This window comes from Aptenodytes patagonicus, chromosome 18, assembly GCF_965638725.1.
Source record: "Aptenodytes patagonicus chromosome 18, bAptPat1.pri.cur, whole genome shotgun sequence".
Lineage (NCBI taxonomy): Eukaryota > Metazoa > Chordata > Aves > Sphenisciformes > Spheniscidae > Aptenodytes > Aptenodytes patagonicus.
This window is the reverse complement of record NC_134966.1, coordinates 363,893-380,602: the sequence shown is the minus strand read 5'-3', so window position 1 is coordinate 380,602 and position 16,710 is coordinate 363,893.

Genomic DNA, 16,710 nt, shown 5'->3' with positions numbered 1-16,710 from the left:
AGAAGAGGGTGGGAAGGCAAATGTGACAAGGATAAAGAAGTGCTGGTTAGTCTGGTGAAGGGGAGGGTCTGCGAAAGCTGGAAGTGTTTGAATTTTTTTCTTCACCTGTTTGGACACTGCTCAACACCTCCTTGTAAGCTTGACTATCAGGGCTCATGGCTCTCCTTCTCCCTCCATCCAAAAACTGCATCATATTTAAGAAATCCCTCTCCAGGAAAGAAGACAGTTGAAATTAAGATTTATGTAATTGCTGACACAAATTGAAGCCTCGATGGAAGAGATGTTTCATCAGTAATCTGGGCAAAAATATTATTAGTGAAGACTGCAGGAGTAGCAGGAACAGAAGCTGGCCATACATGTCACAGGAGGAGGGGTGATATTTGACAGGTCCTGCAATAACTGAAATGACTGAAATAACCATCACGCCCAGTGAGAATTACAGCTGAGTCAGTTGTCCTCTGGGTGGTAAAGAAGCAGACAGCTCCATTTGTGGGGAGAAAATCTCATTTTCTGGAACCCATGAGTTCAGAACCCCTTAAAAAAGATCTGTAGAGACTTTGAATAAGCTGCAGAAATAGCAGTTTAAATTTCAGCCACAACTCTCAAAAAATTATTTTGATGCTGCTTAATAATCAAGAATCAAAAGACAGATGCCACTTTTAACCATCTGACTCAAGAAAAATCACTCAGGTGCCTGTTGCTCACATTGCAGCTTGCAGAACCCAAGTGTGGCTGGAGAAAGATGCGAGAGGCTGTTGTGTGGAAGTGATCAGATTCAGATGTGCAGCAGAATCTGCTCCCACAAAAAAGCTCAGATGATGGGGGAAGTATTAACTTAGTTATCTGCTTGCCCTAAAAATGTATTCAGCCACAGAAGGAACATACATTCAGTCATAGCACAAGCGTGGAGCCAAATAGGAAAATGCAAAAATGCAGATGCAGTATTGCCAGTTGGAATTGCAAGAGTGGATTGGACCAAAACCCCATGCGGTGGGAGGCCGAAATCAGATATTTCAAGAAAACATGAATTGCATGAAAATATGTGAATTCTTTAATTGCTCCTGGGTACCTGGGATTTCATCATTCAGTAAAAAAACCCACAACCATCATACTAAAATTCCCTAGCCACAAAAAGAGCTGTGCCATGATGAGGTGCTGTGCTGACTCTTTTGGTGTTTCCTCTGGGGGATGCTTTTTTTTAGGCAGAGGAAAATAAGTGGGTTTAGATCCTTTCTCCTTGATTCTGGGTTAAAAAAGACTTATCTGCCCAGGGACAGGGCTAAATATAGTAGCTTGTAATTCATTCTGGCCTTTATTTCTTGATCTTCCCCTTTCAGACAACTATCATCTGCCCACAGTATTAATTCCTCTCCAGCCCCTGCCGTTCATCTGCCAACACAAAAATCCCTCTGGCTCGGCCGGGGGGCTTGTTCTGAGATGATAGGGGAAGGATGAGGTTTCTGTGACAGCCAATACTAGAGGCTGAGGGAATTTGGGGCTGGAAAACAAGCAGCATCCATCTCTTGCTCTCTGTTTTCCTCCTCCCTGTTTTTCCCAGGATGAGGATTGGGGAATTCTCCTGGGAACTGTGCCCTCTCCCCTGGCCTCTGACAACTGGCTGCAGTCAGAGCACCAGTGGATGTGAATGGCCGTTAGCATCCCAGCCCGCCGCCACAACCTCCCTGGCCTCATGCTGGACCTTTTGCAGAGCATTTCAGCAAGGGAAAAGCATTCATTTCCTCTATGGACAGAAGCCCACATGGAAATAGTCATACATCACCAGAAGCAAAGAATTTTGTCCTTGAATTAAAAGTCTATCCTGCTTTGAGTGGCTCAGCCTGCTAATCCCACTGGATTTAGCTGGGGCAAGGATTTAAGCAGCTATGCTTGGAAGGAGAAAGGGAAGGGAAGGGAAGGGAGGGGAAGGGAGGGGAAGGGAAGAGGGAAGGGAAGGAAGGGAAGGGAAGGGAAGGGAAGGGAAGGGAAGGGAAGGGAAGGGGAAGGGAAGGGAAGGGAAGGGAAGGGAAGGGAAGGGAAGGGAAGGGAAGGGAAGGGAGGGAAAGGGAAGGGAAGGGAAGGGAAGGGAAGGGGAAGGAAGGGAAGGGAAGGGAAGGGAAGGGAAGGGAAGGGAAGGGAAGGGAAGGGAAGGGAAGGGAAGGGAAGGGAAGGGAAGGGAAAGGGAAGGGAAGGGAGGGAAGGGAAGGGAAGGGAAGGGAAGGGAAGGGAAGGGAAGGGAAGGGAAGGGAAGGGGAAGGGAAGGGAGGGGAAGGAGGGAAGGGAAGGGAAGGGAAGGAAGGGAAGGGAAGGGAAGGAAGGGAAGGGAAGGGAAGGGAAGGGAAAGGGAAGGGAAGGGAAGGGAAGGGAAGGGAAGGGAAGGAAGGGAAGGGAAGGGAAGGGAAGGGAAGGGAAGGGAAGGGAAGGGAAGGGAAGGGAAGGGAAGGGAAGGGAAGGGAAGGGAAGGGAAGGGAAGGGAAGGGAAGGGAAGGGAAGGGAAGGGAAGGGAAGGGAAGGGAAGGGAAGGGAAGGGAAGGGAAGGAAGGGAAGGGAAGGGAAGGGAAGGAGGGAAGGGAAGGGAGGGAAGGGAAGGGAAGGGAAGGGAAGGGAGGGAAGGGAAGGGAAGGGAAGGGAAGGGAAGGGAAGGGAAGGGAAGGGAAGGGAAGGGAAGGAAGGGAAGGGAAGGGAAGGGAAGGAAGGGAAGGGAAGGGGAAGGGAAGGAAGGAAGGGAAGGGAAGGGAAGGGAAGGGAAGGGAAGGAAGGGAGGGGAAGGGAGGGGAAGGGAGGGGAGGGGAAGGGAAGGGAAGGGAAGGGAAGGGAAGGGAAGGGAAGGGAAGGGAAGGGAAGGGAAGGGAAGGGAAGGGAAGGGAAGGGAAGGAAGGGAAGGGAAGGGAAGGGAAGGGAAGGGAGGGAAGGGAGGGGAAGGGAGGGGAAGGGAAGGGAAGGGAAGGGAAGGGAAGGGAAGGGGAAGGGAAGGGAAGGGAAGGGAAGGGAAGGGAAGGGAAGGGAAGGGAAGGGAAGGGAAGGGAAGAAAGTCCTGCCAGGTCTGTGCTTGAAAAGGGGAGCTGTGATGGGCTGGTGTTATCTGTGCTCTGGCAGTGACACTTTGTTATCATTGAGAAACATTTGCTGCAGCCCCAAACTTGCCGAGGTTGGGGTCTGTTTCCTCTCTAATAAACTGCTGGCCTTTCACTTAGCAGAGCAGGTTTTGTATTTGACATGAACACAACTGAGGTGACCTTATTTCCCTGCATCAGCAGCCACCATTTGCCTCATGAGCAACTTGTAATCCTCCGAGCCCCTCTGATCTGGAATGAGCCACAAGAACAGCGGAAAGCAGGGCTTGCTCTGCAGTTTTTCCACCTCCCAACCACAGATGCCTGGCAGACTGTCTGTGTTCAGTCGGCCTGGGTGCGCCTGGCAGCATACAAAGGTTCTGGTGCCACATGTAGTCTCTGGACATGTTGGAAACCCAGCCAGGAGACTCGCTGCATAGACACAGCATCCAGTCATAAGAACTGTGGTAGCCTATATCTGTGCTGAAACATGGACGAAATCTCTGTGCCTCTGATGAGCTACAATCAATGCACCCTTCCTTTGTAAAGCGCGTAGATGTTTGCAGATGAAAATAGTGATGGTATGAGATGCCAACCCTCTGCCATGCTACAAGGTAAGTATTCTGTCCTCTTAGAACTGGAGGAATAAACCTTCCAGGAGGGAAACATTTTTACAAAACCAGATAGTGAATTTTGGCATGGTCTCATCAGCAAGGTGAGGATGCTACCAGTCATTGTAGTAAGAGAGGCTAGTGCTGGTGTCTGGCTGGGTGATGGGAGGTTTTAGATGCAAATGGCAGAAAGAGGCACTAAAGTCAGTATGTATGTGAAGAAAGGGCCTCCATTTATGGTCAGTCATCCCTTTCATGTCCATTACAGTTTTCTCTTTGCTTCCTTTGATGCTTTCTGTATAGGCTTTTAGACATAGGGCAATGACTTTAACAGTGCGTCAGCTGAATCTTAATTGCTAGTTCTGCTGTTTACTGGCCAGTCTCTAGCAGGACCAAACAAACTTTTGTTGCTCTTGACTCTTCTGCAATGGCAGAAATGCCCAGTGATACTAAAAATGTTGTTTGGTACTGAATGTTTCTCCTTCATGGTCTTAGTCCACAGCACCAAACTGTAAAGCACATGGTTATTAATCCATTGCATCAAGTCTGGAGCCTTTCTATCTGGAAGTGAGATGTAAAGCTCAGTCTGTGCACTAGACCAGGCTCAAACAAATCCCAGAAGTTAATTGTCTAGTTTTCTAGAGCATTTCACACAGTTTTCCGAAAGACACAGGTGAGTGGACAGATGTAGGTGTTAGTCACAAAGACCAGCTGGGAAGTGTAGAGATATCCATTGGCTCACTTGATTGTCCCCATTACCCAGCAGAGGAAAATAAATTTAACCTTTTGAGAAGTCTGCATACTGAGAGTCATTGAATCTAGTTCTATCTTTGGTCATACAAACACCTTCCAAAAGAGCTAAACCAGTCAAAAATCCATAAGAAGCCATCTCTTCCATCCACCCCTATAAAAACCCTGCTATGTGACTACTGGACAAGACTGCAGGAAACATGCAGTTTTCTTTCTTTCTTGGAGAGCTAGCTATAAGGAGATTATTATACCAGCTGTAATTGTTTGAAAACAAAGAAATCTTGACATTTCAGAGCTTTTTTAATTTCTAAGAATGATTAGCAATGAAAAGCAGCTTACACAAGCTATTCAGATATCCTCAAATCTTCCATTCACTATTCTTTTTCTACGTACTTTGTCCTGTACTGCCTTTATGATGGAATTGTTGGTTAATAGGATCAATGAGTAATTGCATTTCCAAATGGCTGAAATTTTAAGGCTGAGAAAGAACAGTGCTACACTGATACAGAAATGGCAGATGAGGCTGACAAAAATAACTGGATCCAGATCAGTTCCTGCTGTGCTATGCTGGGTGGAATTTCATTTTGGTCTGTTTGTAGGAGTAATCCCTTTGTTTGTCTCCCATATGCAAATGCCTCATGTTGTCCATGCTGATACACCCCATTTAAACTGTAATCTGGGGCATCACTGAACCACCAAGGACATTTGTAGGTTGTTGCACACTGGCTTGAGTGATCTTGCTCTCAGTCTTTATTTGAAAATGGCACTGTATTGTGGGCTGACAATGAATCCTCCTGTCCCAAATACAGGACAGGAATCACTGAAGCCAGTCCAGATTTAGTCAGTGAAAGGTATGGCCTTCTCTCACTAATACCATGCCATTATATCTGGCAGAATCATAAATTCATGGTTCTGAACCTGGATTTCAATCAGCACCATCTTGCTGATCATTAACTCATTCTCACCACCAGCCCTCCCCCCTGCCCCAACACTTACAGTGTTTGCAAATTTAACTGGGGTGATAGAAGGCTGAAACAGTCTTCAGGGCTGATGGTCCCAGTGTATCCTTCAGGAAGAGAAAGTAAATTATTTTGCTCAAGATCCATGGTTTTCACTTCTGGAGACATAAAATGGCCACAGCTCTTGCACAGCCTGCAAATTGCGTATTCTGGAAGGAAGTGTGTGCTGCTTCTAAAATCTCATGGAGTTCCAGTGGTCTTGGCTAGTAATGAAGTGATACATGTTGGCGGTGGTTATGTGAAAACACAAGCCCAGCAAGTTTTGCTTCCTCCCTTTCCAGCCACATCCCAGGTATCTTCTCTCTTGCTCCTCCAGAACATAGCACATAGAGAGGACTCTTAGTAGCCTCAGCTCCACACTCCTCCTCCTCCTCCTCCTCCTCCAACAAAACAGGTTTTTTGAGCACACCTTTTTGGCTAATCCCATTTGCCCTTTACTCCATGATTCCCTCCTAGACAGACATGAGTTTTAAGAGTTCCGTAGTTAATCCAAAATGCGATTTGCATTTAATCCCAGGAACTGAACCAAGTACATAGTCCTGTGAAGGGAGCACTGAACAGCAGATTCTTTTTCTTTACCTAAAGGTGCAGATTCAGACAGTCAAGTCAATTTAACAGTGATGTGCTGTCGGAAGAAATAGTCAGACTCCATCCCCTAGTCCCCATCTTTGGCCATGATCACGCTGTTTTCCCTCTACGTGAGATCCAGCACTTCTGTGCTCACAGGGGATGTCAGCTCAGTGGGCTAATGCAACAGCAAATTAGAATAGCCAGTGCACCCTCCGGCTGCATGAACACACAAGGTAGTGAAGGAGAAGCAGGTGAGCGTGTAGCCAACAGCAGAGGAGGTTTGACTAAAAAAATCAAAAGCCTTTTGTTACTCTGATGTTCCTGTTGCTTTTTGGAGCACTTTGTTACAGAGCTGCCAAGAGCTTTTTTATAAATGCATATGATCAAGTGCCCTTGAATCACAACTTCACGCTCTCCTAGCAGCTGGCAATAGCATGAAACAATGAAATCAGCTGGTAGGTTTGTAATCAGGGCTAGCCCTCAATCAGGATTGCAAGAACAGCATTTCTATAGGCAAAACCAGAGGTACAGACACAAAAGGACATTTTGATGCAATAGGGCTTGAGCTCTGCTCTGGTTCTTGCCATTCTTTTCCAGGCTCTCTAGGGATGGGAGCACCCCTCCAAAGGATCAACATAGACTCCTGCCATTGCCCAGCTGTAGAAGATGTCCTCTTGCAGAAACACCACCTCACACCCCCAGCACTGAGATCTAGTCACCAATTCTGGTATTCTGATGACTAATGCCCTACAGTGTTGGCTGGAAACTTTCTGTGCAAATAGTGGATGTAAATAATTTTCCAGTGCTGCAAAATATGAATTCATCAATAATTAGAAAATGTACTGGTACATGAAGGAACTTGCATTAAGCAACAAGTGTGTTTCCATTCAGTCCTTGACTGTTCCCTGATGGTTTACCCTGGTGAGCTGCTGTAGAGGATGGGTGGGAACATGCAAGTATTCATATTGCAGCTCTGGGGAGCCCCATCCATGTGCACTATCCATGGCAGTCAAGATTCCTTGCAACCCCAGTAATAACTTGAATTAATCACAAACTGCTGAATACAAACAGTGTGTGGAACCTGTGACTTAACACTGAGAATGTAATTATGCTGGGGGAGTCTGAGAGCTCTGGGAGAGCCAGCCCTAGGGGAGCACACCATGGGCTTCTCATGGAGGTGGAGACACCCATCACCTCTGCAGTGCATTCAGGGCTGAACAGCTCTGGTAAAGTTCTTCAATTCCCACCAGGCAACAAAAATGATTTTGGAAACATGATGTTCTATTTCCAAAACCTTTTGTTTTTCCTCAGAATTGCCATTTTGTAGGGAACTTCAGAACACATAAGTTTCAAACAACAGATTATTGAAATTCAGCTAGCTCTTTCCCAGTGATGCTTCAAGGTAGAGAAGATATTTCAAACTATGGTAGCTCACACTTTCTTTTCCAAACCTACCCACCCATCTCAAGAGCAACCTCCAGCTGCACTGTGGTATGAAAGATGTGGTCTGAAGGGTCCTGTGAACATGAGCTCTCTAGCAGTGGCATGACATGAACCAAGACACACACCTCTCCAAAACCACAGACTCACTCACCTATGGTCCTCATGTGCTGGGATTCTCCCTCTCATACATAGGGTTCCTGAGCACTAACACCCAATTTTACTAGTAAGCCATCTGTACATAGTCATGTCTTTTCTAAACCAACATTTCCCTCAAACTTCAGCATAGCCCCAACTCACCCAAAGGCAACCCATGTTGCAAACTGGGTCCACCCAGGCCTTCAGTGGACTGCCTCTGCTTTGAGCTTAGGGTGCAGGTTTTTAATCTGCTTGGAAGTCCCTTGTTTGATGATCCCTGCCTGATCCCTTGCTATCCCACTGCCATCATACCTCACTCTATTTGGTTTAGCTTAGGCAGAGACAGCAGCTCAGAGACAATGACATCTACTTTGCCAGCTGAGACCTGAACTTCAGCTCTCTAGAGCCACTTTCTGGCTTTCTTCTAGAAGGAGGAGAACACCTTCTCATTTCTTTTCTGTACGGCGGGAGCCCATCAAAAACAACTGCAAAAGCACATAATCTCCTACCTTCCTTGTTTTAACAGTCTGTATTCTCAGTTAAAAACCCACCATGATTTCTTGTCAGAAATAGCAAAGACAGACCATTCAATCAATTGCAACAAATTACTATCTCTGAAATAGCAATCAAACCTGCAGTAACATAAAAGCATAATGAACATTTCTGTTTCAGCTTTAATGCCTTTCCCAGCCCCAGTTCTACCCATGAGTTTCATGTTGTCACTACCTGCCTGGATGCTGTTAGATTTCTGCTTATTTGAGAAGAAGGGTTATTTGTGCATGAAGAAGTTAAACTGGAGAGTTCAATATGTACAAATACAAAGGTATCTTAAAACCAACTGGTAAAAAGAAGCAAAATAAAGCAGAGGGGATCGTAGCTGAGTCCTCAAGACAATACCACAGTATAAATATAATGTAAGAAAAAAATATTTTAAACCTATTTTTACATACATGAAAATGCAATGAAAAAAATCATTACTGACAAGCAAAATATTGCTTTCTTTCCTGGAAGCTGGCAGTTTTGTTGTTGGGTTTTCAGGGCCTTGCAATCCTAACAGTGAAAGTGCTGTGTCAAAAATCACCCACTGAAGTGGTCATTTTCTGAAATCAACATGCCAAGCCAGATCAGGATCGGGAGCCTTGAACTGAGAGCTTGCTCCTCTTGAAACCTAAGGAGGCAGTCCTGCTCAACATAGGATTTCCAGCCTCATAAAATCCATGCCTGTGTAGACAGCCAGGAGCTGTCACTCAGGAACAACCTGCTCGTGTTTGAAGCTTTCCAGACAGGTGCCATCTACACCCCTCGGCTGTTTTCAAGGATCAGAGGTAAGGACAGCAGTCACTTTCATTAGTGTATGGTCTGTTGCGATATTAATGGAGAAAGTGGCCAATAAAATTTTCGTTTCATTCAGCAGGGAAAAGCTCATCTCAGAGTATTTATTAGCAATAGCTGTGAACATTTCTTAAGAAAAAACATGTTTAAATAATATCCTTAATGTAATGCATGCTCAGGCTAGCCTCTAAAAGGACCTTCTGTTCTTCCCACCCAGGCCTCATCCACTACAAGAATGTTCTGAGCTCATTGCTGAAGCTTTCTACGCAATTCAGTTATTATAATTCCAAAATGAAATACAAGAGAGTGTAGAAAATGTCACATAGCGTTCAAATGCCTCCTTCATCTTCTAGAAGAGACTACTTTATATTACAACATGGCTCACTGTTGCTCTGTGGAAAGGCATACAGACCCTTGCAGGAATATAAGTGACTTGCCAGGAAAAAGAAAATCAAAATATTTCTAAAACTGCTCACTATCATTAATTTTATTGGTTTATATTGGTGTAAATTCCCAAATTATTCACTTCCAGGGTAACTGCAAGACATATCTCCTCTCCAGATTTTAAAGCGAGAAGTACACCAAGGACAAGGTTTACTGCATGCAATATGTTTTGGAATAAGGTTTTGTTTTTCCTTTACTTTTTGTTATGGAAGCTGCTGTTGTCTAACAACAGCCCTGCTGAATTCCTCACCCTGGGGACTGGTGGTGGAAACACAAACCTAACCAGACATTCTCCAGCTCTCTGGTTCTACTACAGTGCTCAGAAATGATCAAAAAAGGTGGTCTACAGCAGCAAGAATAACAAAAAACGGAGAAAGTAATCCCTTTAGGTTGTCTAAATAAATGTATGGCAACATCCCTTAATATGGTACAAGACCTCTCACTGGAGAAGATATATAGCTGTGCAACAAGCTATGCACTGCTTCGTAGCTAGAGGACGTGTGCTTTCCATTTGGAACACCTGGATTTCTCCTTTAAAATTAGGATGAAAAAAAGTTATTCCTTTTGCTGGAGAAAGTTTTGTGTGTGGGTATTTTCTGAAAGATTGCAAAGGGCCTGAAATCAAAATAGCAATTTTCTGCTACAAGAGTTAACCCTGTAAGCCATGTGCACTCTAAAGGGTCCGAAGGAAAGCTATCTGCTTTATCCTAGCTCAATTTCAGCATAAAGTAGTAATGCAGTATTCAATAAAAATGGTAATTGCAGTTATCTGAGCAAAACTGGCTTTTTGAGTGTGCTGGTTTTGGCTGGGATAGAGTTAATCTTCTTCATAGTAGCTAGGATGGGGCTGCGTTTTGGATTTGTGCTGAAAACAGTGTTGATAATACAGGGATTTTTTCGTTCCTGCTGAGCAGTGCTGACACAGAGTCAAGGCCTTTTCTGCTTCTCACACCACCCCACCAGCAAGTAGGCTGGGGGTGCACAAGAATTTGGGAGGGGACACAGCTGGGACAGCTGACCCCAACTGACCAAAGGGATATTCCACACCATATGATGTCATGCTCAGCATATAAAGCTGAGGGAAGAAGAAGGAAGGAGGGGACAGAGTTATGGTGTTTTGTCTTCCCAAGTCACCGTTACGCGTGACGGAGCCCTGCTTTCCTGGAGATGGCTGAACACCTGCCTGCCGATGGGAAGCAGTGAATGAATTCCTTCTTTTGCTTTGCTGGTGCACACGGCTTTTGCTTTACCTATTAAACTGCCTTTATCTCAACCCACAAGTTTTCTCACTTTTACTCTTCCGATTCTGTCCCCCATCCCACCAGGGGGGAGTGAGTGAGTGGCTGTGTGATACTTCAGTTGCCGGCTGGGGTTAAACCATGACACTGAGATATCAGCTCCCTCTATTTTACAGGATTTAAGCTCCTTGCTTAGCTTGTCTCATAGGAAGCATCCTTAAGTTCAATGGTACAAGACTTGAATAAGGATTCAGGATGAATGAATTATAGAGTCAGCATTTGGCTGCAAGACAGTACAGTTTTACAGGAACTATGCTCTTTGCATGTCTTGGCTTTGTTAGGGTTTCCTGGCGTTATGAAATGTGGAGGGAACATCTAGTACCTCCTTGCAGTACCTGAATGGAAACTTCCAAGCAGCAGCTTTTAATTTTTACTGGAATCACTCCAATTCCTCCTCAGAATACTCTCTGCAACTACCAAAATCATCTCCTCACAGCTCCTACAATTTCCCACCAGCACTCCCCTGTCTCCAAATCCTCCTTGCAATGTTGCTAATTCTCCTCATACCCAAACCCATCTACAGTTCATACAGCAACCTTCCCAAGCCCTCTACGTGTTTTCCTGGTTACCATTTATTTGGCTTAGAGCTCTTGGTAAGCTGATTTGTTATTTAGAGCATATGCTGATAGACTCACTGGCCTTCAGAACACATAAGGGCACAGTTTTATGGTTTCCCTGCAGGCAGCGGTTGTTTGGTCTATCTCCTATTTTCACAAACCAGCTTTAATTCTTGAGGGATGGGGAAACAGAAAAACTGACAAGGGGTCAAGCAGACACACAGATGGCAAGTTGGTGTTAGCTTTGTTTCCTTTAAGAGACTGAAATAGCAAATCTTGAATAGCACAGAGATGTGATCATAACATTCACCTTGCATGGGATAACGCTATAGGAGGGAAAGGAAAAAAGATCAAATCATCTGCTGGTATAACAGGCATCTGCAGAACTAGGACTGTACCAGTGCTGTTTTAAATATTTATCCAAACTGATATTGCATGCAGGCTATCTGCCTTAGCTTTGTGACTGGAAGGTTAAAATATTGTTGTGAAGATAAAAGAGAAAAGGAAGATGTGAGAACCAGAGTCATATAAGATAGACTGATAGAAGTGTATGTTACCATGAGTAACTACACCAGGAGTGCCTTAACTTGTCCCTCAGGTTATGTCCCCCATACAATATGTTACTTTTAATTCCATGAACATCTGCTACATTCCTGCCTCTCTCAGGGCACAAAGCAAACAACGCTTAGATGTCAGTATTTTGTCTCACCTCCTATGTTTAATGTGGGGTATTAGACCATTTGTGTTGCAAATTACTCCCTGAATCCAGCATTATTGATTTCTTCACTTTCTTTTCAATGAAAGACTTAATTACGGACTCTGTGAGCTTCAGACACATTAAATAATTAACCTTCGTAAGACGTCTGTGAGATCAGCAGGCTGTGTTACAATCCGAGGCTCAGGGAGATTACACCAGTCAAAGGTACTCACTGCTTTTCAATGACTCATTTGGAATTACTTGATTTGGTTTCAGCAAATGAGAATATTTTATGTGCAGCCTTCGACGGCATGCAGCTCTGAGCACACGTGAGTTCCACAGATCACTTCCCAGGATGACAGGAAGGTCATCTACACAATGAGGTGCATCCACTAATAAGCCAGTGTAGAAAATCTGGGTAGATAACTGAGCATTGCAATGTGGAAAGAACTGAACATTAGGTTGCCTGGTGGAATAAAAAGAAAATTGTCATGGATAGACTTGAAAGACGTCTCTATTAATCTCCATCCTGTCTCTTTTTCTACTGCCATATCTGAAGAGCTTTCACCTTTCTGATAGATCTTTTCTTTTCAAGGTTAATTCTGAGCAATTGCTAAATCCAGGTGTCATTTCAAAACTAACAAGGAAAAAAATCCATTACAGTTGGTAATTCCTAGCCCTGAACAAATGGGCTTTTTAAAACCTTTTCCTTTGAAGGGTGGAGTGGGTTAAGGAACAAAATTAGACATCAGATTTGCTGCAAAGCCATTCATAGTTTCAGTCACTGCTAGTAAAAGTCAGTGCATTTTTATAATTATCTACTTTCAGTAAGAAAAAGACCTCTGTATATGATCCATCTCAAATGGAGAGGATCAGTCACAGCTTGTGCAGTCCTTCCTGTTGAACTGGCCTTAGCATCACCTGCTTCTAGGATGCAGCCTCTGATGTCTCTGGGCAAACCTGTCCCATATATACAGCCTGGGTGAACCTGTCCCAAGTATGCAGCCTGGCATGCTGCAAATTTTATCAAAGCAATTATATTCCCTTCAGCTGCTTTTAAATGCTTCATTTTTTTTCAGCTGCCAGCACTGGGTCATCGCCTGCTCTTAAATCACACCTTGCTATTGAATCTGTTCTTCCAAGGCTGCCAGGAAGGTTATTTGATTTCATTTAGAGTATCTATTCAAATACTAATGAACTGACTCCAACCTGGGGAACATGGCAAGCATCGCATCAAACACCATCTTGCTTTTGTTCCTTCTCCTTCAGAAGGGAACAGGAGAAATGTCTTCTGCTAGAAACAGCCCCACACTGAGAGTTGCCGGTGGTGACAGATGAGGAAGATGGGAAACTATAAAACTTCTTTTGCTTCTATCTGCCTGCTCAAACATGCGTAGAGGGAGGAGAGGTCATGATATATGGCCTGGCCGACAGAAGCCATCTAGACTGGGAGATGGGACACTTCATACAGATGATGTGGGGAGGGAAGGGTGTGAGATCTTGTCAGCCAGGTACCACTTTATTAACAAAATAGTGGGGAGAAGGGGATATTTCCTTGCAGTTGCAGTTTTTCTGATGGGACTGGCAAGTGGGTTCAGCGAGTCTGAGGTAAAAGTCCTCTCCGAGGCCCTCTGCCCGTCTTTCCAAGCTCTCTGTATTTCCCAAGGGATCTTTGGCTGAAAACCAACTGCATTTCCGCCAGAACCTCCTCTGGGTCTGTGGCATTGGAGATGCTTCATTTGTGCAAGCAGCTCCCCTCCCTGACTGGTGATGTACAGGGAAGGTGACAGAGGCAAAGTTTATTTGCTCTCCCTTTCCCATGCCCTGGATAGCCACTTTGCCCTGCAAACAAAACCTGACTGTTTAGCCAGAAGGAAGCAAAGGAGGCCTGCAGAACCGCATAGGGCATTACAGGATGCCCCAGCCTGTCCTAGAACCAGCACTGGTCTCAAACACTTGGCATTCCAGGAGTCTGCTGGTGCATTGCAAGTAAGGAGAGGTTAATCCTCCTCTTCCAGCTTGCTCATGTTCTGTACCTGAGACCTTCTTCCATAGCCAGATATATAAGCAAAGATGTTGACTTAGTCTCTGAGAACCACGTGTTTGTTGTGCACTCAGAGCTGCTGTACTTCAGTTCATGCATGAGCTGGTCCTTCAGAGGTGGGGAGCTCAGGTGAAAGAATGGCATGAAGAAGGCCTAGACAGAAACTTCAGGAGAGTCAAACTAGAGACATTCTGGCAAACTTTGGTGGTACAGTGCTGTGAACTGCTGCTGCCTCGTTCCCTGTGCTAGTCCTGGGCAGCTCTGCAGGGTCCTGGCACCCTTGCTGCATTCCCACATATCTGCTGACTTTTAGAAGGCTAGGGAATAGTTGTTGGCTGGAGATATTAACACAGAAATTATCTTCCTCTTGAGGAAGGTGTTCTTTAATGAATGCAGACCTAGAACTGCTGATTAGCAAAGAGATAGTGACCTTACAAAGCTGGAGCTTTGGGTAGCAGAGGGTGCAGTGCCAACACAGGTTGCTTGCCCTGAGGAACATTAAGAACAGAAAAGGAGCACAAAGTGCTACTTCAACTCCAATTAATCAAACCTGCAGTTTGCCTCCAGCAGCATTTTGAACTTTGATAGCCTCTTCCTTAGACTTCTATGCTGTGCTTATTTGTTGCATCCACGCAGTATCAGTCTTCAAGGATTGGGGAGGGTCCTGCTGCCTGAAAGAGTGAAAGAAACATTTAAGAAATGAAAGCTGTTTCAGAGTCCATGGATCAACTGTAAACTAGACTGGATTGGTTCAGCCCCCAGGCTGGTAACAGCTTGTTACAAAAAAATTTCAAGTAAACCAACCACCTAATTCACGCTGTTGTTCACTGGAAAACTACTGTTACAGTAAGTACTGACATTACTGATGATTAGAATGAAATAAAAGAGAAATATGAGCATGTTGCACCTTGACTAGAACAACTGAATTTTTTGAGGGACCAGGAGGTTTTCTAAAATGCTGATATTAACCAAAATGCAAACTATTAATTTGGCTCAACACATTACTTTGAAATCTCCCAGGTATTTTGTGATGTGTCAACTACTTTTACTTTTTTTTTTTTGCCACAGAATTTGTAAAAAAAAAGTTATTACAGGAATGAATTGTCATATTTGTACAGTGTGTTGACCCTAGCAGTGCTGGGGTAAGTTTTAAAGCTCACCTTAGAAGGACAGGGTTCAATCTCACCTCTCCCACCTCTCAGGCTAATGCAGTTGTCACCAGACTATCAGGTTATTTCTACCGGTTGTACCTGCTGTCACCCCTGCTGCTAGAAAGAGCATGACTCTGTCAACTGGTGGGTAGGGTTGTCCACAGTGGGACCTTCAACAGGCTGATGGATTCTTGTTTTTCCTCTTGGGCTCCTTCCGTACTTCACGTTTAGCAGTCACTGCTCCATCTATTGGCCTGATTTCAAAAGAACAGAGCGTGGCTGCATTTTATAAGGGTCCTGGTCTTCTCTGTGTGTATGGGGAGTATTTTGAAAATGTGATAAATATGACTTCCGTTTATCATGATAGCTTGTGCCAAGCCAGTATCTCTTTTTGACAGGGTAAATGACTCCCTGGAAAAGGGAGATGCAATATCTCTATTCTCTCTGGAATTCAGTAGAAGATTTGGTGCAGGGCAGTGGAAAAAAATATTTCTTCCGGTTAAAGTGGACATATTTACAAATGCTGTAAGTGATGGATATGGGGAGGGGGTGAGGAACTGAATAAATCAAAGTAACAAATATCAGTGTTGAAAGCAGTTCTGTATAGCTGACCACAGGCGATCAGTGGGCTCCCTTCAGGATCAAGTGTGGGACTGATTTTGACTAACATTTTCATTTCCAGTTTCGACACTAAAAGAGGACCTCACCCAGAACTGTATGTATTTTCGTCAGGCAAGAGGAACTCGAAGGGGAAGAGATGTTAAAATGGATATGAAAGCTGTTTATAATTCTGGCTAGACAGTGAGATTATTGCTTTTTTAAAAGGAATAATGGTGCAAAAGATGTAACCGCTTTTACAATGCAACATGAACAATGTAGTAAAAAAAAAAAGAAAAAAAATCATGATGAAATTCCAGTGGGTCTCTTCCAGTCCTGCATTTTCTGTCAACAATAAATTATCCCTAATTTCGTTCTAATAAGCTATAACCTCCCATTACAATTTACAATAGAAACGACTCCGTATTTCTTGAAGGTATGTTTGAGAGCTGTGTGATCTAAAATTTATACCAAGTGATGTGCTCAGCAGAAGTTAGCAGATGATGAGTGAGTGCATTTCCACTTGTAAACATCTGAAGCAGACAGTTACTGTTTGGCATCTTCCACACCCTGGCACTACATGTGCAGTCTGCTGCTTTCAGATTACAACGTAATTCTGACAGGTGGAATTCTGGAAATTAAACCTGGGACTGTTAAGTTTTTCATAAACAATCAAAAAAAAAGGAATTACAAAAGCAGATCTAAAGTTTTTAAAGCTGAGTGACTTTTGTTTAAATTAATTTCATGGGTTTAGTGCTCAGTGGAGATTAAGGAAAAACTCCCATTTGTTTTACCATGAATTGACTTAACTTCAGATTGACCGTGCTTTCATAGAATAGGGAGGCTTAAACTCATTAGTTGGCTTCTCTAATAATGCTGGAAAATCTGGCACTTTGGAGGGTTTTGGTTAAATACAATTTTTTTTACAAAGACAACCCATGATAACCTAATGGTGGTCCAGGGCCGAGTCCTGGCTCGGAGGAGGCTGCTGCTTCAGCTGCCTGGTGACTTG